Below are 22,162 nucleotides of genomic sequence, written 5' to 3' on the forward strand. Positions count from 1 at the left end.
AAGTTGCAGGCCAAATATGTGTGACATTTCTGCGACTTTAGCTTCTAGAGCATTTTTACAACATTATACATAGGTGCTGAATACATAAAAAGCGACTGTTCAGCGACAGACAAGTCGCATCGGCTGAAAGTAGGCCAGAATGTCAGTCCATGTTGGAGCAGGTTTAGATACAGTCTAAAGTATAGATCTCAAAGTCTGTGCACAGAATTTAGCAAGGGCCTCGCACCTTCTGATGCATCAGGTAGGTGCACAATAGCATAGCCTAACCCTCTGTACTTTGGTCTATATTGATGCGGGACATAGACAGCCAGCTGATGACCAATCCATTAGTGCAATGGATGGCTGGAAGCATTTGTCTTTGCCTTTGCAATACCACAGAAGCAATGCATGGTCAATGTACAGCAATGACACACCTGTGTGAACAGCCAGGAGACCCCCCCCCCCCCCCCCCCCATGTTATGTTACATAGTTACATAGTTAGTACGGTCGAAAAAAGACATATGTCCATCAAGTTCAACCAGGGAATTAAGGGGTAGGGGTGTGGCGCGATATTGGGGAAGGGATGAGATTTTATATTTCTTCATAAGCATTAATCTTATTTTGTCAATTAGGAACATTCAGCACCCACCCGCTATCAAGGCAGCTGCCTATGTTGTCATGCCCTACCTGCACAGGTGTGCTGGCTACTCAAATGATCCAATTAAGGAGGCCATTTAGTCAGCAGCAGCAGAAGTCCTGTGCCTGGACGCTCCAACAGCGGCCAGACACAAGCAGAAGCAGAAGCAGCAGAAGCAGCAGCAGCACCACCTTTTGTTTTTTGGCTGCAGCAGCAGCAAGGCCCACAGGGCTGGCTAGCTGGCTAGCCAGCAAGCAGGTAGCAATGAAAGTAGGAATCTTTCTTTTTAACCCTGTAAGGGGGTGGTGCACTGTACCCGAAGATACTGCCATATCGGGTCAATGCATAGGGCGACGGAAGCAAGCTTCGAAATCGGCCCCCGTTCTCAAAAATCCATTTAATATATGGTCCCCAGATAGGGGACGTATCAGATATTAAACTGATAAGAACAGATACTACACTTGATCTTAGCCAAAAGGCCGAGAAGCGATAACCGTGAAAGGGGCGGGCCCAACAAGGTGCCCTTCATGGGCACTATCACTGCTTGCTGTCAGGGAGGCTGCCAGACAATTTTCCATGCACACTCTGGGCTGGGGGGCAGTCAACCACCAGTACACACAGCAGAACCTAAACCCATACCATTATTGCTAAGCAGCAAGACAGGGGCCCATTGCACTCCCACGGGGCCTTTTTAAATGCAATCCATAACCCGGATTTGCCAGGAACCCTTCTTACTCCTCCTACTTGCATGTGACACTGGGCTTAGGATCTGCATAGGAAACACACACACAAGCACACACCTACCTTTGTTGCCTGCAGATGCCTCCTTGGCTGTCCCCAAACGGTATCAAACCAACACCCACGGGAAGCTGTAAGCATAGAGGACATGCCTGCACCCCATTGGACTTACCTGTGTGGGTTAAACCCGGGTTATTTGACAACCTATGGCGGTGATGGTTCTGCTCAGGCAGAGCAGTGCTGATGCTCCTCATAAAGCTGTCGCTGCTGTGAAGGTTCTAGGTGACATCACAAATCCCTATGGTTACATACACAACAAAGCTGGGTTGTTGTTGTTTACACTCTGCAAGGCCTGTGGAAGTGAGTGACATCATAGCACTGTAGTTCTGAGGGTTCTAGATGGATGCAACAATCTCCTGTTGCTTCTATGAAGGCCATAATAGACGACATCACCAAACAGCTCCATAGTCACATACACAGCAAAGGAGAGATGTTGTTTACACCTAGTGATGTCAGTGGTATTGAGTGACATCACAGCACAGTGCTAAGGCTCCTGGGCCTGGACACAGCAGCGGCTGCAATATCTCAACGGAGAATACGTTTATATATATGTATGTGTGTGCGCGTATATATATATATATATATATATATATATATATATATATATATATTTCTCCGCCGAAATCACTTTTAAACCCATTTCCACCTTTTTTTCCCTTCTCTTCCTCTTACTTTTTTTTCACGTTTTTTTACGTTTTTCTCCTTTTCGCCTCTTTTCTGGGCGTATTATTCTTCTTTTTCTTCTTTTTTTTCGTCTAATGCATACCCCATCAGTGCAGCAATGCTTATTCAATACCGCCAGCAGATGGAGACACTGGGGGATAATTTTCTAAGGATTTATACTGATTTTTCCTGTCTGAATTTGTCGCACAGAAAGTTGCAGGCCAAATATGTGTGACATTTCTGCGACTTTAGCTTCTAGAGCATTTTTACAACATTATACATAGGTGCTGAATACATAAAAAGCGACTGTTCAGCGACAGACAAGTCGCATCGGCTGAAAGTAGGCCAGAATGTCAGTCCATGTTGGAGCAGGTTTAGATACAGTCTAAAGTATAGATCTCAAAGTCTGTGCACAGAATTTAGCAAGGGCCTCGCACCTTCTGATGCATCAGGTAGGTGCACAATAGCATAGCCTAACCCTCTGTACTTTGGTCTATATTGATGCGGGACATAGACAGCCAGCTGATGACCAATCCATTAGTGCAATGGATGGCTGGAAGCATTTGTCTTTGCCTTTGCAATACCACAGAAGCAATGCATGGTCAATGTACAGCAATGACACACCTGTGTGAACAGCCAGGAGACCCCCCCCCCCCCCCCATGTTATGTTACATAGTTACATAGTTAGTACGGTCGAAAAAAGACATATGTCCATCAAGTTCAACCAGGGAATTAAGGGGTAGGGGTGTGGCGCGATATTGGGGAAGGGATGAGATTTTATATTTCTTCATAAGCATTAATCTTATTTTGTCAATTAGGAACATTCAGCACCCACCCGCTATCAAGGCAGTTGCCTATCATGTCATGCCCTACCTGCACAGGTGTGCTGGCTACTCAAATGATCCAATTAAGGAGGCCATTTAGTCAGCAGCAGCAGAAGTCCTGTGCCTGGACGCTCCAACAGCGGCCAGACACAAGCAGAAGCAGAAGCAGCAGAAGCAGCAGCAGCACCACCTTTTGTTTTTTGGCTGCAGCAGCAGCAAGGCCCACAGGGCTGGCTAGCTGGCTAGCCAGCAAGCAGGTAGCAATGAAAGTAGGAATCTTTCTTTTTAACCCTGTAAGGGGGTGGTGCACTGTACCCGAAGATACTGCCATATCGGGTCAATGCATAGGGCGACGGAAGCAAGCTTCGAAATCGGCCCCCGTTCTCAAAAATCCATTTAATATATGGTCCCCAGATAGGGGACGTATCAGATATTAAACTGATAAGAACAGATACTACACTTGATCTTAGCCAAAAGGCCGAGAAGCGATAACCGTGAAAGGGGCGGGCCCAACAAGGTGCCCTTCATGGGCACTATCACTGCTTGCTGTCAGGGAGGCTGCCAGACAATTTTCCATGCACACTCTGGGCTGGGGGGCAGTCAACCACCAGTACACACAGCAGAACCTAAACCCATACCATTATTGCTAAGCAGCAAGACAGGGGCCCATTGCACTCCCACGGGGCCTTTTTAAATGCAATCCATAACCCGGATTTGCCAGGAACCCTTCTTACTCCTCCTACTTGCATGTGACACTGGGCTTAGGATCTGCATAGGAAACACACACACAAGCACACACCTACCTTTGTTGCCTGCAGATGCCTCCTTGGCTGTCCCCAAACGGTATCAAACCAACACCCACGGGAAGCTGTAAGCATAGAGGACATGCCTGCACCCCATTGGACTTACCTGTGTGGGTTAAACCCGGGTTATTTGACAACCTATGGCGGTGATGGTTCTGCTCAGGCAGAGCAGTGCTGATGCTCCTCATAAAGCTGTCGCTGCTGTGAAGGTTCTAGGTGACATCACAAATCCCTATGGTTACATACACAACAAAGCTGGGTTGTTGTTGTTTACACTCTGCAAGGCCTGTGGAAGTGAGTGACATCATAGCACTGTAGTTCTGAGGGTTCTAGATGGATGCAACAATCTCCTGTTGCTTCTATGAAGGCCATAATAGACGACATCACCAAACAGCTCCATAGTCACATACACAGCAAAGGAGAGATGTTGTTTACACCTAGTGATGTCAGTGGTATTGAGTGACATCACAGCACAGTGCTAAGGCTCCTGGGCCTGGACACAGCAGCGGCTGCAATATCTCAACGGAGAATACGTTTATATATATGTGTGTGCGCGTATATATATATATATATATATATATATATATATATATATATATTTCTCCGCCGAAATCACTTTTAAACCCATTTCCACCTTTTTTTCCCTTCTCTTCCTCTTACTTTTTTTTCAAGTTTTTTTACGTTTTTCTCCTTTTCGCCTCTTTTCTGGGCGTATTATTCTTCTTTTTCTTCTTTTTTTTCGTCTAATGCATACCCCATCAGTGCAGCAATGCTTATTCAATACCGCCAGCAGATGGAGACACTGGGGGATAATTTTCTAAGGATTTATACTGATTTTTCCTGTCTGAATTTGTCGCACAGAAAGTTGCAGGCCAAATATGTGTGACATTTCTGCGACTTTAGCTTCTAGAGCATTTTTACAACATTATACATAGGTGCTGAATACATAAAAAGCGACTGTTCAGCGACAGACAAGTCGCATCGGCTGAAAGTAGGCCAGAATGTCAGTCCATGTTGGAGCAGGTTTAGATACAGTCTAAAGTATAGATCTCAAAGTCTGTGCACAGAATTTAGCAAGGGCCTCGCACCTTCTGATGCATCAGGTAGGTGCACAATAGCATAGCCTAACCCTCTGTACTTTGGTCTATATTGATGCGGGACATAGACAGCCAGCTGATGACCAATCCATTAGTGCAATGGATGGCTGGAAGCATTTGTCTTTGCCTTTGCAATACCACAGAAGCAATGCATGGTCAATGTACAGCAATGACACACCTGTGTGAACAGCCAGGAGACCCCCCCCCCCCCATGTTATGTTACATAGTTACATAGTTAGTACGGTCGAAAAAAGACATATGTCCATCAAGTTCAACCAGGGAATTAAGGGGTAGGGGTGTGGCGCGATATTGGGGAAGGGATGAGATTTTATATTTCTTCATAAGCATTAATCTTATTTTGTCAATTAGGAACATTCAGCACCCACCCGCTATCAAGGCAGCTGCCTATCATGTCATGCCCTACCTGCACAGGTGTGCTGGCTACTCAAATGATCCAATTAAGGAGGCCATTTAGTCAGCAGCAGCAGAAGTCCTGTGCCTGGACGCTCCAACAGCGGCCAGACACAAGCAGAAGCAGAAGCAGCAGAAGCAGCAGCAGCACCACCTTTTGTTTTTTGGCTGCAGCAGCAGCAAGGCCCACAGGGCTGGCTAGCTGGCTAGCCAGCAAGCAGGTAGCAATGAAAGTAGGAATCTTTCTTTTTAACCCTGTAAGGGGGTGGTGCACTGTACCCGAAGATACTGCCATATCGGGTCAATGCATAGGGCGACGGAAGCAAGCTTCGAAATCGGCCCCCGTTCTCAAAAATCCATTTAATATATGGTCCCCAGATAGGGGACGTATCAGATATTAAACTGATAAGAACAGATACTACACTTGATCTTAGCCAAAAGGCCGAGAAGCGATAACCGTGAAAGGGGCGGGCCCAACAAGGTGCCCTTCATGGGCACTATCACTGCTTGCTGTCAGGGAGGCTGCCAGACAATTTTCCATGCACACTCTGGGCTGGGGGGCAGTCAACCACCAGTACACACAGCAGAACCTAAACCCATACCATTATTGCTAAGCAGCAAGACAGGGGCCCATTGCACTCCCACGGGGCCTTTTTAAATGCAATCCATAACCCGGATTTGCCAGGAACCCTTCTTACTCCTCCTACTTGCATGTGACACTGGGCTTAGGATCTGCATAGGAAACACACACACAAGCACACACCTACCTTTGTTGCCTGCAGATGCCTCCTTGGCTGTCCCCAAACGGTATCAAACCAACACCCACGGGAAGCTGTAAGCATAGAGGACATGCCTGCACCCCATTGGACTTACCTGTGTGGGTTAAACCCGGGTTATTTGACAACCTATGGCGGTGATGGTTCTGCTCAGGCAGAGCAGTGCTGATGCTCCTCATAAAGCTGTCGCTGCTGTGAAGGTTCTAGGTGACATCACAAATCCCTATGGTTACATACACAACAAAGCTGGGTTGTTGTTGTTTACACTCTGCAAGGCCTGTGGAAGTGAGTGACATCATAGCACTGTAGTTCTGAGGGTTCTAGATGGATGCAACAATCTCCTGTTGCTTCTATGAAGGCCATAATAGACGACATCACCAAACAGCTCCATAGTCACATACACAGCAAAGGAGAGATGTTGTTTACACCTAGTGATGTCAGTGGTATTGAGTGACATCACAGCACAGTGCTAAGGCTCCTGGGCCTGGACACAGCAGCGGCTGCAATATCTCAACGGAGAATACGTTTATATATATGTGTGTGTGTGCGCGTATATATATATATATATATATATATATATATATATATTTCTCCGCCGAAATCACTTTTAAACCCATTTCCACCTTTTTTTCCCTTCTCTTCCTCTTACTTTTTTTTCAAGTTTTTTTACGTTTTTCTCCTTTTCGCCTCTTTTCTGGGCGTATTATTCTTCTTTTTCTTCTTTTTTTTCGTCTAATGCATACCCCATCAGTGCAGCAATGCTTATTCAATACCGCCAGCAGATGGAGACACTGGGGGATAATTTTCTAAGGATTTATACTGATTTTTCCTGTCTGAATTTGTCGCACAGAAAGTTGCAGGCCAAATATGTGTGACATTTCTGCGACTTTAGCTTCTAGAGCATTTTTACAACATTATACATAGGTGCTGAATACATAAAAAGCGACTGTTCAGCGACAGACAAGTCGCATCGGCTGAAAGTAGGCCAGAATGTCAGTCCATGTTGGAGCAGGTTTAGATACAGTCTAAAGTATAGATCTCAAAGTCTGTGCACAGAATTTAGCAAGGGCCTCGCACCTTCTGATGCATCAGGTAGGTGCACAATAGCATAGCCTAACCCTCTGTACTTTGGTCTATATTGATGCGGGACATAGACAGCCAGCTGATGACCAATCCATTAGTGCAATGGATGGCTGGAAGCATTTGTCTTTGCCTTTGCAATACCACAGAAGCAATGCATGGTCAATGTACAGCAATGACACACCTGTGTGAACAGCCAGGAGACCCCCCCCCCCCCCATGTTATGTTACATAGTTACATAGTTAGTACGGTCGAAAAAAGACATATGTCCATCAAGTTCAACCAGGGAATTAAGGGGTAGGGGTGTGGCGCGATATTGGGGAAGGGATGAGATTTTATATTTCTTCATAAGCATTAATCTTATTTTGTCAATTAGGAACATTCAGCACCCACCCGCTATCAAGGCAGCTGCCTATCATGTCATGCCCTACCTGCACAGGTGTGCTGGCTACTCAAATGATCCAATTAAGGAGGCCATTTAGTCAGCAGCAGCAGAAGTCCTGTGCCTGGACGCTCCAACAGCGGCCAGACACAAGCAGAAGCAGAAGCAGCAGAAGCAGCAGCAGCACCACCTTTTGTTTTTTGGCTGCAGCAGCAGCAAGGCCCACAGGGCTGGCTAGCTGGCTAGCCAGCAAGCAGGTAGCAATGAAAGTAGGAATCTTTCTTTTTAACCCTGTAAGGGGGTGGTGCACTGTACCCGAAGATACTGCCATATCGGGTCAATGCATAGGGCGACGGAAGCAAGCTTCGAAATCGGCCCCCGTTCTCAAAAATCCATTTAATATATGGTCCCCAGATAGGGGACGTATCAGATATTAAACTGATAAGAACAGATACTACACTTGATCTTAGCCAAAAGGCCGAGAAGCGATAACCGTGAAAGGGGCGGGCCCAACAAGGTGCCCTTCATGGGCACTATCACTGCTTGCTGTCAGGGAGGCTGCCAGACAATTTTCCATGCACACTCTGGGCTGGGGGGCAGTCAACCACCAGTACACACAGCAGAACCTAAACCCATACCATTATTGCTAAGCAGCAAGACAGGGGCCCATTGCACTCCCACGGGGCCTTTTTAAATGCAATCCATAACCCGGATTTGCCAGGAACCCTTCTTACTCCTCCTACTTGCATGTGACACTGGGCTTAGGATCTGCATAGGAAACACACACACAAGCACACACCTACCTTTGTTGCCTGCAGATGCCTCCTTGGCTGTCCCCAAACGGTATCAAACCAACACCCACGGGAAGCTGTAAGCATAGAGGACATGCCTGCACCCCATTGGACTTACCTGTGTGGGTTAAACCCGGGTTATTTGACAACCTATGGCGGTGATGGTTCTGCTCAGGCAGAGCAGTGCTGATGCTCCTCATAAAGCTGTCGCTGCTGTGAAGGTTCTAGGTGACATCACAAATCCCTATGGTTACATACACAACAAAGCTGGGTTGTTGTTGTTTACACTCTGCAAGGCCTGTGGAAGTGAGTGACATCATAGCACTGTAGTTCTGAGGGTTCTAGATGGATGCAACAATCTCCTGTTGCTTCTATGAAGGCCATAATAGACGACATCACCAAACAGCTCCATAGTCACATACACAGCAAAGGAGAGATGTTGTTTACACCTAGTGATGTCAGTGGTATTGAGTGACATCACAGCACAGTACTAAGGCTCCTGGGCCTGGACACAGCAGCGGCTGCAATATCTCAACGGAGAATACGTTTATATATATGTGTGTGTGTGCGCGTATATATATATATATATATATATATATATATATATATATATATTTCTCCGCCGAAATCACTTTTAAACCCATTTCCACCTTTTTTTCCCTTCTCTTCCTCTTACTTTTTTTTCAAGTTTTTTTACGTTTTTCTCCTTTTCGCCTCTTTTCTGGGCGTATTATTCTTCTTTTTCTTCTTTTTTTTCGTCTAATGCATACCCCATCAGTGCAGCAATGCTTATTCAATACCGCCAGCAGATGGAGACACTGGGGGATAATTTTCTAAGGATTTATACTGATTTTTCCTGTCTGAATTTGTCGCACAGAAAGTTGCAGGCCAAATATGTGTGACATTTCTGCGACTTTAGCTTCTAGAGCATTTTTACAACATTATACATAGGTGCTGAATACATAAAAAGCGACTGTTCAGCGACAGACAAGTCGCATCGGCTGAAAGTAGGCCAGAATGTCAGTCCATGTTGGAGCAGGTTTAGATACAGTCTAAAGTATAGATCTCAAAGTCTGTGCACAGAATTTAGCAAGGGCCTCGCACCTTCTGATGCATCAGGTAGGTGCACAATAGCATAGCCTAACCCTCTGTACTTTGGTCTATATTGATGCGGGACATAGACAGCCAGCTGATGACCAATCCATTAGTGCAATGGATGGCTGGAAGCATTTGTCTTTGCCTTTGCAATACCACAGAAGCAATGCATGGTCAATGTACAGCAATGACACACCTGTGTGAACAGCCAGGAGACCCCCCCCCCCCCCCCCCATGTTATGTTACATAGTTACATAGTTAGTACGGTCGAAAAAAGACATATGTCCATCAAGTTCAACCAGGGAATTAAGGGGTAGGGGTGTGGCGCGATATTGGGGAAGGGATGAGATTTTATATTTCTTCATAAGCATTAATCTTATTTTGTCAATTAGGAACATTCAGCACCCACCCGCTATCAAGGCAGCTGCCTATCATGTCATGCCCTACCTGCACAGGTGTGCTGGCTACTCAAATGATCCAATTAAGGAGGCCATTTAGTCAGCAGCAGCAGAAGTCCTGTGCCTGGACGCTCCAACAGCGGCCAGACACAAGCAGAAGCAGAAGCAGCAGAAGCAGCAGCAGCACCACCTTTTGTTTTTTGGCTGCAGCAGCAGCAAGGCCCACAGGGCTGGCTAGCTGGCTAGCCAGCAAGCAGGTAGCAATGAAAGTAGGAATCTTTCTTTTTAACCCTGTAAGGGGGTGGTGCACTGTACCCGAAGATACTGCCATATCGGGTCAATGCATAGGGCGACGGAAGCAAGCTTCGAAATCGGCCCCCGTTCTCAAAAATCCATTTAATATATGGTCCCCAGATAGGGGACGTATCAGATATTAAACTGATAAGAACAGATACTACACTTGATCTTAGCCAAAAGGCCGAGAAGCGATAACCGTGAAAGGGGCGGGCCCAACAAGGTGCCCTTCATGGGCACTATCACTGCTTGCTGTCAGGGAGGCTGCCAGACAATTTTCCATGCACACTCTGGGCTGGGGGGCAGTCAACCACCAGTACACACAGCAGAACCTAAACCCATACCATTATTGCTAAGCAGCAAGACAGGGGCCCATTGCACTCCCACGGGGCCTTTTTAAATGCAATCCATAACCCGGATTTGCCAGGAACCCTTCTTACTCCTCCTACTTGCATGTGACACTGGGCTTAGGATCTGCATAGGAAACACACACACAAGCACACACCTACCTTTGTTGCCTGCAGATGCCTCCTTGGCTGTCCCCAAACGGTATCAAACCAACACCCACGGGAAGCTGTAAGCATAGAGGACATGCCTGCACCCCATTGGACTTACCTGTGTGGGTTAAACCCGGGTTATTTGACAACCTATGGCGGTGATGGTTCTGCTCAGGCAGAGCAGTGCTGATGCTCCTCATAAAGCTGTCGCTGCTGTGAAGGTTCTAGGTGACATCACAAATCCCTATGGTTACATACACAACAAAGCTGGGTTGTTGTTGTTTACACTCTGCAAGGCCTGTGGAAGTGAGTGACATCATAGCACTGTAGTTCTGAGGGTTCTAGATGGATGCAACAATCTCCTGTTGCTTCTATGAAGGCCATAATAGACGACATCACCAAACAGCTCCATAGTCACATACACAGCAAAGGAGAGATGTTGTTTACACCTAGTGATGTCAGTGGTATTGAGTGACATCACAGCACAGTGCTAAGGCTCCTGGGCCTGGACACAGCAGCGGCTGCAATATCTCAACGGAGAATACGTTTATATATATGTGTGTGCGCGTATATATATATATATATATATATATATATATATATATATATATATATTTCTCCGCCGAAATCACTTTTAAACCCATTTCCACCTTTTTTTCCCTTCTCTTCCTCTTACTTTTTTTTCAAGTTTTTTTACGTTTTTCTCCTTTTCGCCTCTTTTCTGGGCGTATTATTCTTCTTTTTCTTCTTTTTTTTCGTCTAATGCATACCCCATCAGTGCAGCAATGCTTATTCAATACCGCCAGCAGATGGAGACACTGGGGGATAATTTTCTAAGGATTTATACTGATTTTTCCTGTCTGAATTTGTCGCACAGAAAGTTGCAGGCCAAATATGTGTGACATTTCTGCGACTTTAGCTTCTAGAGCATTTTTACAACATTATACATAGGTGCTGAATACATAAAAAGCGACTGTTCAGCGACAGACAAGTCGCATCGGCTGAAAGTAGGCCAGAATGTCAGTCCATGTTGGAGCAGGTTTAGATACAGTCTAAAGTATAGATCTCAAAGTCTGTGCACAGAATTTAGCAAGGGCCTCGCACCTTCTGATGCATCAGGTAGGTGCACAATAGCATAGCCTAACCCTCTGTACTTTGGTCTATATTGATGCGGGACATAGACAGCCAGCTGATGACCAATCCATTAGTGCAATGGATGGCTGGAAGCATTTGTCTTTGCCTTTGCAATACCACAGAAGCAATGCATGGTCAATGTACAGCAATGACACACCTGTGTGAACAGCCAGGAGACCCCCCCCCCCCCCATGTTATGTTACATAGTTACATAGTTAGTACGGTCGAAAAAAGACATATGTCCATCAAGTTCAACCAGGGAATTAAGGGGTAGGGGTGTGGCGCGATATTGGGGAAGGGATGAGATTTTATATTTCTTCATAAGCATTAATCTTATTTTGTCAATTAGGAACATTCAGCACCCACCCGCTATCAAGGCAGCTGCCTATCATGTCATGCCCTACCTGCACAGGTGTGCTGGCTACTCAAATGATCCAATTAAGGAGGCCATTTAGTCAGCAGCAGCAGAAGTCCTGTGCCTGGACGCTCCAACAGCGGCCAGACACAAGCAGAAGCAGAAGCAGCAGAAGCAGCAGCAGCACCACCTTTTGTTTTTTGGCTGCAGCAGCAGCAAGGCCCACAGGGCTGGCTAGCTGGCTAGCCAGCAAGCAGGTAGCAATGAAAGTAGGAATCTTTCTTTTTAACCCTGTAAGGGGGTGGTGCACTGTACCCGAAGATACTGCCATATCGGGTCAATGCATAGGGCGACGGAAGCAAGCTTCGAAATCGGCCCCCGTTCTCAAAAATCCATTTAATATATGGTCCCCAGATAGGGGACGTATCAGATATTAAACTGATAAGAACAGATACTACACTTGATCTTAGCCAAAAGGCCGAGAAGCGATAACCGTGAAAGGGGCGGGCCCAACAAGGTGCCCTTCATGGGCACTATCACTGCTTGCTGTCAGGGAGGCTGCCAGACAATTTTCCATGCACACTCTGGGCTGGGGGGCAGTCAACCACCAGTACACACAGCAGAACCTAAACCCATACCATTATTGCTAAGCAGCAAGACAGGGGCCCATTGCACTCCCACGGGGCCTTTTTAAATGCAATCCATAACCCGGATTTGCCAGGAACCCTTCTTACTCCTCCTACTTGCATGTGACACTGGGCTTAGGATCTGCATAGGAAACACACACACAAGCACACACCTACCTTTGTTGCCTGCAGATGCCTCCTTGGCTGTCCCCAAACGGTATCAAACCAACACCCACGGGAAGCTGTAAGCATAGAGGACATGCCTGCACCCCATTGGACTTACCTGTGTGGGTTAAACCCGGGTTATTTGACAACCTATGGCGGTGATGGTTCTGCTCAGGCAGAGCAGTGCTGATGCTCCTCATAAAGCTGTCGCTGCTGTGAAGGTTCTAGGTGACATCACAAATCCCTATGGTTACATACACAACAAAGCTGGGTTGTTGTTGTTTACACTCTGCAAGGCCTGTGGAAGTGAGTGACATCATAGCACTGTAGTTCTGAGGGTTCTAGATGGATGCAACAATCTCCTGTTGCTTCTATGAAGGCCATAATAGACGACATCACCAAACAGCTCCATAGTCACATACACAGCAAAGGAGAGATGTTGTTTACACCTAGTGATGTCAGTGGTATTGAGTGACATCACAGCACAGTGCTAAGGCTCCTGGGCCTGGACACAGCAGCGGCTGCAATATCTCAACGGAGAATACGTTTATATATATGTGTGTGTGTGCGCGTATATATATATATATATATATATATATATATATATATATATTTCTCCGCCGAAATCACTTTTAAACCCATTTCCACCTTTTTTTCCCTTCTCTTCCTCTTACTTTTTTTTCACGTTTTTTTACGTTTTTCTCCTTTTCGCCTCTTTTCTGGGCGTATTATTCTTCTTTTTCTTCTTTTTTTTCGTCTAATGCATACCCCATCAGTGCAGCAATGCTTATTCAATACCGCCAGCAGATGGAGACACTGGGGGATAATTTTCTAAGGATTTATACTGATTTTTCCTGTCTGAATTTGTCGCACAGAAAGTTGCAGGCCAAATATGTGTGACATTTCTGCGACTTTAGCTTCTAGAGCATTTTTACAACATTATACATAGGTGCTGAATACATAAAAAGCGACTGTTCAGCGACAGACAAGTCGCATCGGCTGAAAGTAGGCCAGAATGTCAGTCCATGTTGGAGCAGGTTTAGATACAGTCTAAAGTATAGATCTCAAAGTCTGTGCACAGAATTTAGCAAGGGCCTCGCACCTTCTGATGCATCAGGTAGGTGCACAATAGCATAGCCTAACCCTCTGTACTTTGGTCTATATTGATGCGGGACATAGACAGCCAGCTGATGACCAATCCATTAGTGCAATGGATGGCTGGAAGCATTTGTCTTTGCCTTTGCAATACCACAGAAGCAATGCATGGTCAATGTACAGCAATGACACACCTGTGTGAACAGCCAGGAGACCCCCCCCCCCCCCCCCATGTTATGTTACATAGTTACATAGTTAGTACGGTCGAAAAAAGACATATGTCCATCAAGTTCAACCAGGGAATTAAGGGGTAGGGGTGTGGCGCGATATTGGGGAAGGGATGAGATTTTATATTTCTTCATAAGCATTAATCTTATTTTGTCAATTAGGAACATTCAGCACCCACCCGCTATCAAGGCAGCTGCCTATCATGTCATGCCCTACCTGCACAGGTGTGCTGGCTACTCAAATGATCCAATTAAGGAGGCCATTTAGTCAGCAGCAGCAGAAGTCCTGTGCCTGGACGCTCCAACAGCGGCCAGACACAAGCAGAAGCAGAAGCAGCAGAAGCAGCAGCAGCACCACCTTTTGTTTTTTGGCTGCTGCAGCAGCAGCAAGGCCCACAGGGCTGGCTAGCTGGCTAGCCAGCAAGCAGGTAGCAATGAAAGTAGGAATCTTTCTTTTTAACCCTGTAAGGGGGTGGTGCACTGTACCCGAAGATACTGCCATATCGGGTCAATGCATAGGGCGACGGAAGCAAGCTTCGAAATCGGCCCCCGTTCTCAAAAATCCATTTAATATATGGTCCCCAGATAGGGGACGTATCAGATATTAAACTGATAAGAACAGATACTACACTTGATCTTAGCCAAAAGGCCGAGAAGCGATAACCGTGAAAGGGGCGGGCCCAACAAGGTGCCCTTCATGGGCACTATCACTGCTTGCTGTCAGGGAGGCTGCCAGACAATTTTCCATGCACACTCTGGGCTGGGGGGCAGTCAACCACCAGTACACACAGCAGAACCTAAACCCATACCATTATTGCTAAGCAGCAAGACAGGGGCCCATTGCACTCCCACGGGGCCTTTTTAAATGCAATCCATAACCCGGATTTGCCAGGAACCCTTCTTACTCCTCCTACTTGCATGTGACACTGGGCTTAGGATCTGCATAGGAAACACACACACAAGCACACACCTACCTTTGTTGCCTGCAGATGCCTCCTTGGCTGTCCCCAAACGGTATCAAACCAACACCCACGGGAAGCTGTAAGCATAGAGGACATGCCTGCACCCCATTGGACTTACCTGTGTGGGTTAAACCCGGGTTATTTGACAACCTATGGCGGTGATGGTTCTGCTCAGGCAGAGCAGTGCTGATGCTCCTCATAAAGCTGTCGCTGCTGTGAAGGTTCTAGGTGACATCACAAATCCCTATGGTTACATACACAACAAAGCTGGGTTGTTGTTGTTTACACTCTGCAAGGCCTGTGGAAGTGAGTGACATCATAGCACTGTAGTTCTGAGGGTTCTAGATGGATGCAACAATCTCCTGTTGCTTCTATGAAGGCCATAATAGACGACATCACCAAACAGCTCCATAGTCACATACACAGCAAAGGAGAGATGTTGTTTACACCTAGTGATGTCAGTGGTATTGAGTGACATCACAGCACAGTGCTAAGGCTCCTGGGCCTGGACACAGCAGCGGCTGCAATATCTCAACGGAGAATACGTTTATATATATGTGTGTGTGTGCGCGTATGTATATATATATATATATATATATATATATATATATATTTCTCCGCCGAAATCACTTTTAAACCCATTTCCACCTTTTTTTCCCTTCTCTTCCTCTTACTTTTTTTTCACGTTTTTTTTACGTTTTTCTCCTTTTCGCCTCTTTTCTGGGCGTATTATTCTTCTTTTTCTTCTTTTTTTTCGTCTAATGCATACCCCATCAGTGCAGCAATGCTTATTCAATACCGCCAGCAGATGGAGACACTGGGGGATAATTTTCTAAGAATTTATACTGATTTTTCCTGTCTGAATTTGTCGCACAGAAAGTTGCAGGCCAAATATGTGTGACATTTCTGCGACTTTAGCTTCTAGAGCATTTTTACAACATTATACATAGGTGCTGAATACATAAAAAGCGACTGTTCAGCGACAGACAAGTCGCATCGGCTGAAAGTAGGCCAGAATGTCAGTCCATGTTGGAGCAGGTTTAGATACAGTCTAAAGTATAGATCTCAAAGTCTGTGCACAGAATTTAGCAAGGGCCTCGCACCTTCTGATGCATCAGGTAGGTGCACAATAGCATAGCCTAACCCTCTGTACTTTGGTCTATATTGATGCGGGACATAGACAGCCAGCTGATGACCAATCCATTAGTGCAATGGATGGCTGGAAGCATTTGTCTTTGCCTTTGCAATACCACAGAAGCAATGCATGGTCAATGTACAGCAATGACACACCTGTGTGAACAGCCAGGAGACCCCCCCCCCCCCCCCCATGTTATGTTACATAGTTACATAGTTAGTACGGTCGAAAAAAGACATATGTCCATCAAGTTCAACCAGGGAATTAAGGGGTAGGGGTGTGGCGCGATATTGGGGAAGGGATGAGATTTTATATTTCTTCATAAGCATTAATCTTATTTTGTCAATTAGGAACATTCAGCACCCACCCGCTATCAAGGCAGCTGCCTATCATGTCATGCCCTACCTGCACAGGTGTGCTGGCTACTCAAATGATCCAATTAAGGAGGCCATTTAGTCAGCAGCAGCAGAAGTCCTGTGCCTGGACGCTCCAACAGCGGCCAGACACAAGCAGAAGCAGAAGCAGCAGAAGCAGCAGCAGCACCACCTTTTGTTTTTTGGCTGCAGCAGCAGCAAGGCCCACAGGGCTGGCTAGCTGGCTAGCCAGCAAGCAGGTAGCAATGAAAGTAGGAATCTTTCTTTTTAACCCTGTAAGGGGGTGGTGCACTGTACCCGAAGATACTGCCATATCGGGTCAATGCATAGGGCGACGGAAGCAAGCTTCGAAATCGGCCCCCGTTCTCAAAAATCCATTTAATATATGGTCCCCAGATAGGGGACGTATCAGATATTAAACTGATAAGAACAGATACTACACTTGATCTTAGCCAAAAGGCCGAGAAGCGATAACCGTGAAAGGGGCGGGCCCAACAAGGTGCCCTTCATGGGCACTATCACTGCTTGCTGTCAGGGAGGCTGCCAGACAATTTTCCATGCACACTCTGGGCTGGGGGGCAGTCAACCACCAGTACACACAGCAGAACCTAAACCCATACCATTATTGCTAAGCAGCAAGACAGGGGCCCATTGCACTCCCACGGGGCCTTTTTAAATGCAATCCATAACCCGGATTTGCCAGGAACCCTTCTTACTCCTCCTACTTGCATGTGACACTGGGCTTAGGATCTGCATAGGAAACACACACACAAGCACACACCTACCTTTGTTGCCTGCAGATGCCTCCTTGGCTGTCCCCAAACGGTATCAAACCAACACCCACGGGAAGCTGTAAGCATAGAGGACATGCCTGCACCCCATTGGACTTACCTGTGTGGGTTAAACCCGGGTTATTTGACAACCTATGGCGGTGATGGTTCTGCTCAGGCAGAGCAGTGCTGATGCTCCTCATAAAGCTGTCGCTGCTGTGAAGGTTCTAGGTGACATCACAAATCCCTATGGTTACATACACAACAAAGCTGGGTTGTTGTTGTTTACACTCTGCAAGGCCTGTGGAAGTGAGTGACATCATAGCACTGTAGTTCTGAGGGTTCTAGATGGATGCAACAATCTCCTGTTGCTTCTATGAAGGCCATAATAGACGACATCACCAAACAGCTCCATAGTCACATACACAGCAAAGGAGAGATGTTGTTTACACCTAGTGATGTCAGTGGTATTGAGTGACATCACAGCACAGTGCTAAGGCTCCTGGGCCTGGACACAGCAGCGGCTGCAATATCTCAACGGAGAATACGTTTATATATATGTGTGTGTGTGCGCGTATATATATATATATATATATATATATATATATATATATATTTCTCCGCCGAAATCACTTTTAAACCCATTTCCACCTTTTTTTCCCTTCTCTTCCTCTTACTTTTTTTTCACGTTTTTTTACGTTTTTCTCCTTTTCGCCTCTTTTCTGGGCGTATTATTCTTCTTTTTCTTCTTTTTTTTCGTCTAATGCATACCCCATCAGTGCAGCAATGCTTATTCAATACCGCCAGCAGATGGAGACACTGGGGGATAATTTTCTAAGGATTTATACTGATTTTTCCTGTCTGAATTTGTCGCACAGAAAGTTGCAGGCCAAATATGTGTGACATTTCTGCGACTTTAGCTTCTAGAGCATTTTTACAACATTATACATAGGTGCTGAATACATAAAAAGCGACTGTTCAGCGACAGACAAGTCGCATCGGCTGAAAGTAGGCCAGAATGTCAGTCCATGTTGGAGCAGGTTTAGATACAGTCTAAAGTATAGATCTCAAAGTCTGTGCACAGAATTTAGCAAGGGCCTCGCACCTTCTGATGCATCAGGTAGGTGCACAATAGCATAGCCTAACCCTCTGTACTTTGGTCTATATTGATGCGGGACATAGACAGCCAGCTGATGACCAATCCATTAGTGCAATGGATGGCTGGAAGCATTTGTCTTTGCCTTTGCAATACCACAGAAGCAATGCATGGTCAATGTACAGCAATGACACACCTGTGTGAACAGCCAGGAGACCCCCCCCATGTTATGTTACATAGTTACATAGTTAGTACGGTCGAAAAAAGACATATGTCCATCAAGTTCAACCAGGGAATTAAGGGGTAGGGGTGTGGCGCGATATTGGGGAAGGGATGAGATTTTATATTTCTTCATAAGCATTAATCTTATTTTGTCAATTAGGAACATTCAGCACCCACCCGCTATCAAGGCAGCTGCCTATCATGTCATGCCCTACCTGCACAGGTGTGCTGGCTACTCAAATGATCCAATTAAGGAGGCCATTTAGTCAGCAGCAGCAGAAGTCCTGTGCCTGGACGCTCCAACAGCGGCCAGACACAAGCAGAAGCAGAAGCAGCAGAAGCAGCAGCAGCACCACCTTTTGTTTTTTGGCTGCAGCAGCAGCAAGGCCCACAGGGCTGGCTAGCTGGCTAGCCAGCAAGCAGGTAGCAATGAAAGTAGGAATCTTTCTTTTTAACCCTGTAAGGGGGTGGTGCACTGTACCCGAAGATACTGCCATATCGGGTCAATGCATAGGGCGACGGAAGCAAGCTTCGAAATCGGCCCCCGTTCTCAAAAATCCATTTAATATATGGTCCCCAGATAGGGGACGTATCAGATATTAAACTGATAAGAACAGATACTACACTTGATCTTAGCCAAAAGGCCGAGAAGCGATAACCGTGAAAGGGGCGGGCCCAACAAGGTGCCCTTCATGGGCACTATCACTGCTTGCTGTCAGGGAGGCTGCCAGACAATTTTCCATGCACACTCTGGGCTGGGGGGCAGTCAACCACCAGTACACACAGCAGAACCTAAACCCATACCATTATTGCTAAGCAGCAAGACAGGGGCCCATTGCACTCCCACGGGGCCTTTTTAAATGCAATCCATAACCCGGATTTGCCAGGAACCCTTCTTACTCCTCCTACTTGCATGTGACACTGGGCTTAGGATCTGCATAGGAAACACACACACAAGCACACACCTACCTTTGTTGCCTGCAGATGCCTCCTTGGCTGTCCCCAAACGGTATCAAACCAACACCCACAGGAAGCTGTAAGCATAGAGGACATGCCTGCACCCCATTGGACTTACCTGTGTGGGTTAAACCCGGGTTATTTGACAACCTATGGCGGTGATGGTTCTGCTCAGGCAGAGCAGTGCTGATGCTCCTCATAAAGCTGTCGCTGCTGTGAAGGTTCTAGGTGACATCACAAATCCCTATGGTTACATACACAACAAAGCTGGGTTGTTGTTGTTTACACTCTGCAAGGCCTGTGGAAGTGAGTGACATCATAGCACTGTAGTTCTGAGGGTTCTAGATGGATGCAACAATCTCCTGTTGCTTCTATGAAGGCCATAATAGACGACATCACCAAACAGCTCCATAGTCACATACACAGCAAAGGAGAGATGTTGTTTACACCTAGTGATGTCAGTGGTATTGAGTGACATCACAGCACAGTGCTAAGGCTCCTGGGCCTGGACACAGCAGCGGCTGCAATATCTCAACGGAGAATACGTTTATATATATGTGTGTGTGTGCGCGTATATATATATATATATATATATATATATATATATATATATATATATTTCTCCGCCGAAATCACTTTTAAACCCATTTCCACCTTTTTTTCCCTTCTCTTCCTCTTACTTTTTTTTCACGTTTTTTTACGTTTTTCTCCTTTTCGCCTCTTTTCTGGGCGTATTATTCTTCTTTTTCTTCTTTTTTTTCGTCTAATGCATACCCCATCAGTGCAGCAATGCTTATTCAATACCGCCAGCAGATGGAGACACTGGGGGATAATTTTCTAAGGATTTATACTGATTTTTCCTGTCTGAATTTGTCGCACAGAAAGTTGCAGGCCAAATATGTGTGACATTTCTGCGACTTTAGCTTCTAGAGCATTTTTACAACATTATACATAGGTGCTGAATACATAAAAAGCGACTGTTCAGCGACAGACAAGTCGCATCGGCTGAAAGTAGGCCAGAATGTCAGTCCATGTTGGAGCAGGTTTAGATACAGTCTAAAGTATAGATCTCAAAGTCTGTGCACAGAATTTAGCAAGGGCCTCGCACCTTCTGATGCATCAGGTAGGTGCACAATAGCATAGCCTAACCCTCTGTACTTTGGTCTATATTGATGCGGGACATAGACAGCCAGCTGATGACCAATCCATTAGTGCAATGGATGGCTGGAAGCATTTGTCTTTGCCTTTGCAATACCACAGAAGCAATGCATGGTCAATGTACAGCAATGACACACCTGTGTGAACAGCCAGGAGACCCCCCCCCCCCCCCCATGTTATGTTACATAGTTACATAGTTAGTACGGTCGAAAAAAGACATATGTCCATCAAGTTCAACCAGGGAATTAAGGGGTAGGGGTGTGGCGCGATATTGGGGAAGGGATGAGATTTTATATTTCTTCATAAGCATTAATCTTATTTTGTCAATTAGGAACATTCAGCACCCACCCGCTATCAAGGCAGCTGCCTATCATGTCATGCCCTACCTGCACAGGTGTGCTGGCTACTCAAATGATCCAATTAAGGAGGCCATTTAGTCAGCAGCAGCAGAAGTCCTGTGCCTGGACGCTCCAACAGCGGCCAGACACAAGCAGAAGCAGAAGCAGCAGAAGCAGCAGCAGCACCACCTTTTGTTTTTTGGCTGCAGCAGCAGCAAGGCCCACAGGGCTGGCTAGCTGGCTAGCCAGCAAGCAGGTAGCAATGAAAGTAGGAATCTTTCTTTTTAACCCTGTAAGGGGGTGGTGCACTGTACCCGAAGATACTGCCATATCGGGTCAATGCATAGGGCGACGGAAGCAAGCTTCGAAATCGGCCCCCGTTCTCAAAAATCCATTTAATATATGGTCCCCAGATAGGGGACGTATCAGATATTAAACTGATAAGAACAGATACTACACTTGATCTTAGCCAAAAGGCCGAGAAGCGATAACCGTGAAAGGGGCGGGCCCAACAAGGTGCCCTTCATGGGCACTATCACTGCTTGCTGTCAGGGAGGCTGCCAGACAATTTTCCATGCACACTCTGGGCTGGGGGGCAGTCAACCACCAGTACACACAGCAGAACCTAAACCCATACCATTATTGCTAAGCAGCAAGACAGGGGCCCATTGCACTCCCACGGGGCCTTTTTAAATGCAATCCATAACCCGGATTTGCCAGGAACCCTTCTTACTCCTCCTACTTGCATGTGACACTGGGCTTAGGATCTGCATAGGAAACACACACACAAGCACACACCTACCTTTGTTGCCTGCAGATGCCTCCTTGGCTGTCCCCAAACGGTATCAAACCAACACCCACGGGAAGCTGTAAGCATAGAGGACATGCCTGCACCCCATTGGACTTACCTGTGTGGGTTAAACCCGGGTTATTTGACAACCTATGGCGGTGATGGTTCTGCTCAGGCAGAGCAGTGCTGATGCTCCTCATAAAGCTGTCGCTGCTGTGAAGGTTCTAGGTGAC

General features: G+C 46.3%; 10 non-coding genes across 10 annotated transcripts; all 10 read right to left on the bottom strand.

The window, feature by feature from the left end:
• Nucleotides 1–916: 916 nt before the first annotated feature.
• Nucleotides 917–1,107, bottom strand: LOC130335380 (U2 spliceosomal RNA). The gene has a single exon (XR_008877023.1). It is a non-coding gene; the product is annotated as a U2 spliceosomal RNA (small nuclear RNA).
• Nucleotides 1,108–3,200: 2,093 nt separating this feature from the next.
• Nucleotides 3,201–3,391, bottom strand: LOC130335381 (U2 spliceosomal RNA). Its single transcript, XR_008877024.1, has one exon. It is a non-coding gene; the product is annotated as a U2 spliceosomal RNA (small nuclear RNA).
• A 2,084-nt stretch (nucleotides 3,392–5,475) lies between these two features.
• LOC130335383 (U2 spliceosomal RNA) lies at nucleotides 5,476–5,666 on the bottom strand. The gene has a single exon (XR_008877026.1). It is a non-coding gene; the product is annotated as a U2 spliceosomal RNA (small nuclear RNA).
• A 2,083-nt stretch (nucleotides 5,667–7,749) lies between these two features.
• Nucleotides 7,750–7,940, bottom strand: LOC130335384 (U2 spliceosomal RNA). The gene has a single exon (XR_008877027.1). It is a non-coding gene; the product is annotated as a U2 spliceosomal RNA (small nuclear RNA).
• Nucleotides 7,941–10,033: 2,093 nt separating this feature from the next.
• LOC130335385 (U2 spliceosomal RNA) lies at nucleotides 10,034–10,224 on the bottom strand. The gene has a single exon (XR_008877028.1). It is a non-coding gene; the product is annotated as a U2 spliceosomal RNA (small nuclear RNA).
• A 2,089-nt stretch (nucleotides 10,225–12,313) lies between these two features.
• Nucleotides 12,314–12,504, bottom strand: LOC130335386 (U2 spliceosomal RNA). The gene has a single exon (XR_008877029.1). It is a non-coding gene; the product is annotated as a U2 spliceosomal RNA (small nuclear RNA).
• A 2,093-nt stretch (nucleotides 12,505–14,597) lies between these two features.
• LOC130335387 (U2 spliceosomal RNA) lies at nucleotides 14,598–14,788 on the bottom strand. Its single transcript, XR_008877030.1, has one exon. It is a non-coding gene; the product is annotated as a U2 spliceosomal RNA (small nuclear RNA).
• A 2,091-nt stretch (nucleotides 14,789–16,879) lies between these two features.
• LOC130335388 (U2 spliceosomal RNA) lies at nucleotides 16,880–17,070 on the bottom strand. Its single transcript, XR_008877031.1, has one exon. It is a non-coding gene; the product is annotated as a U2 spliceosomal RNA (small nuclear RNA).
• A 2,081-nt stretch (nucleotides 17,071–19,151) lies between these two features.
• LOC130335389 (U2 spliceosomal RNA) lies at nucleotides 19,152–19,342 on the bottom strand. Its single transcript, XR_008877032.1, has one exon. It is a non-coding gene; the product is annotated as a U2 spliceosomal RNA (small nuclear RNA).
• A 2,095-nt stretch (nucleotides 19,343–21,437) lies between these two features.
• On the bottom strand, nucleotides 21,438–21,628 carry LOC130335391 (U2 spliceosomal RNA). Its single transcript, XR_008877033.1, has one exon. It is a non-coding gene; the product is annotated as a U2 spliceosomal RNA (small nuclear RNA).
• Between the last annotated feature and the right edge of the window lie 534 nt (nucleotides 21,629–22,162).

The sequence above is a fragment of the Hyla sarda genome, unplaced genomic scaffold (assembly GCF_029499605.1).
Source record: "Hyla sarda isolate aHylSar1 unplaced genomic scaffold, aHylSar1.hap1 scaffold_450, whole genome shotgun sequence".
Classification (NCBI taxonomy): domain Eukaryota; kingdom Metazoa; phylum Chordata; class Amphibia; order Anura; family Hylidae; genus Hyla; species Hyla sarda.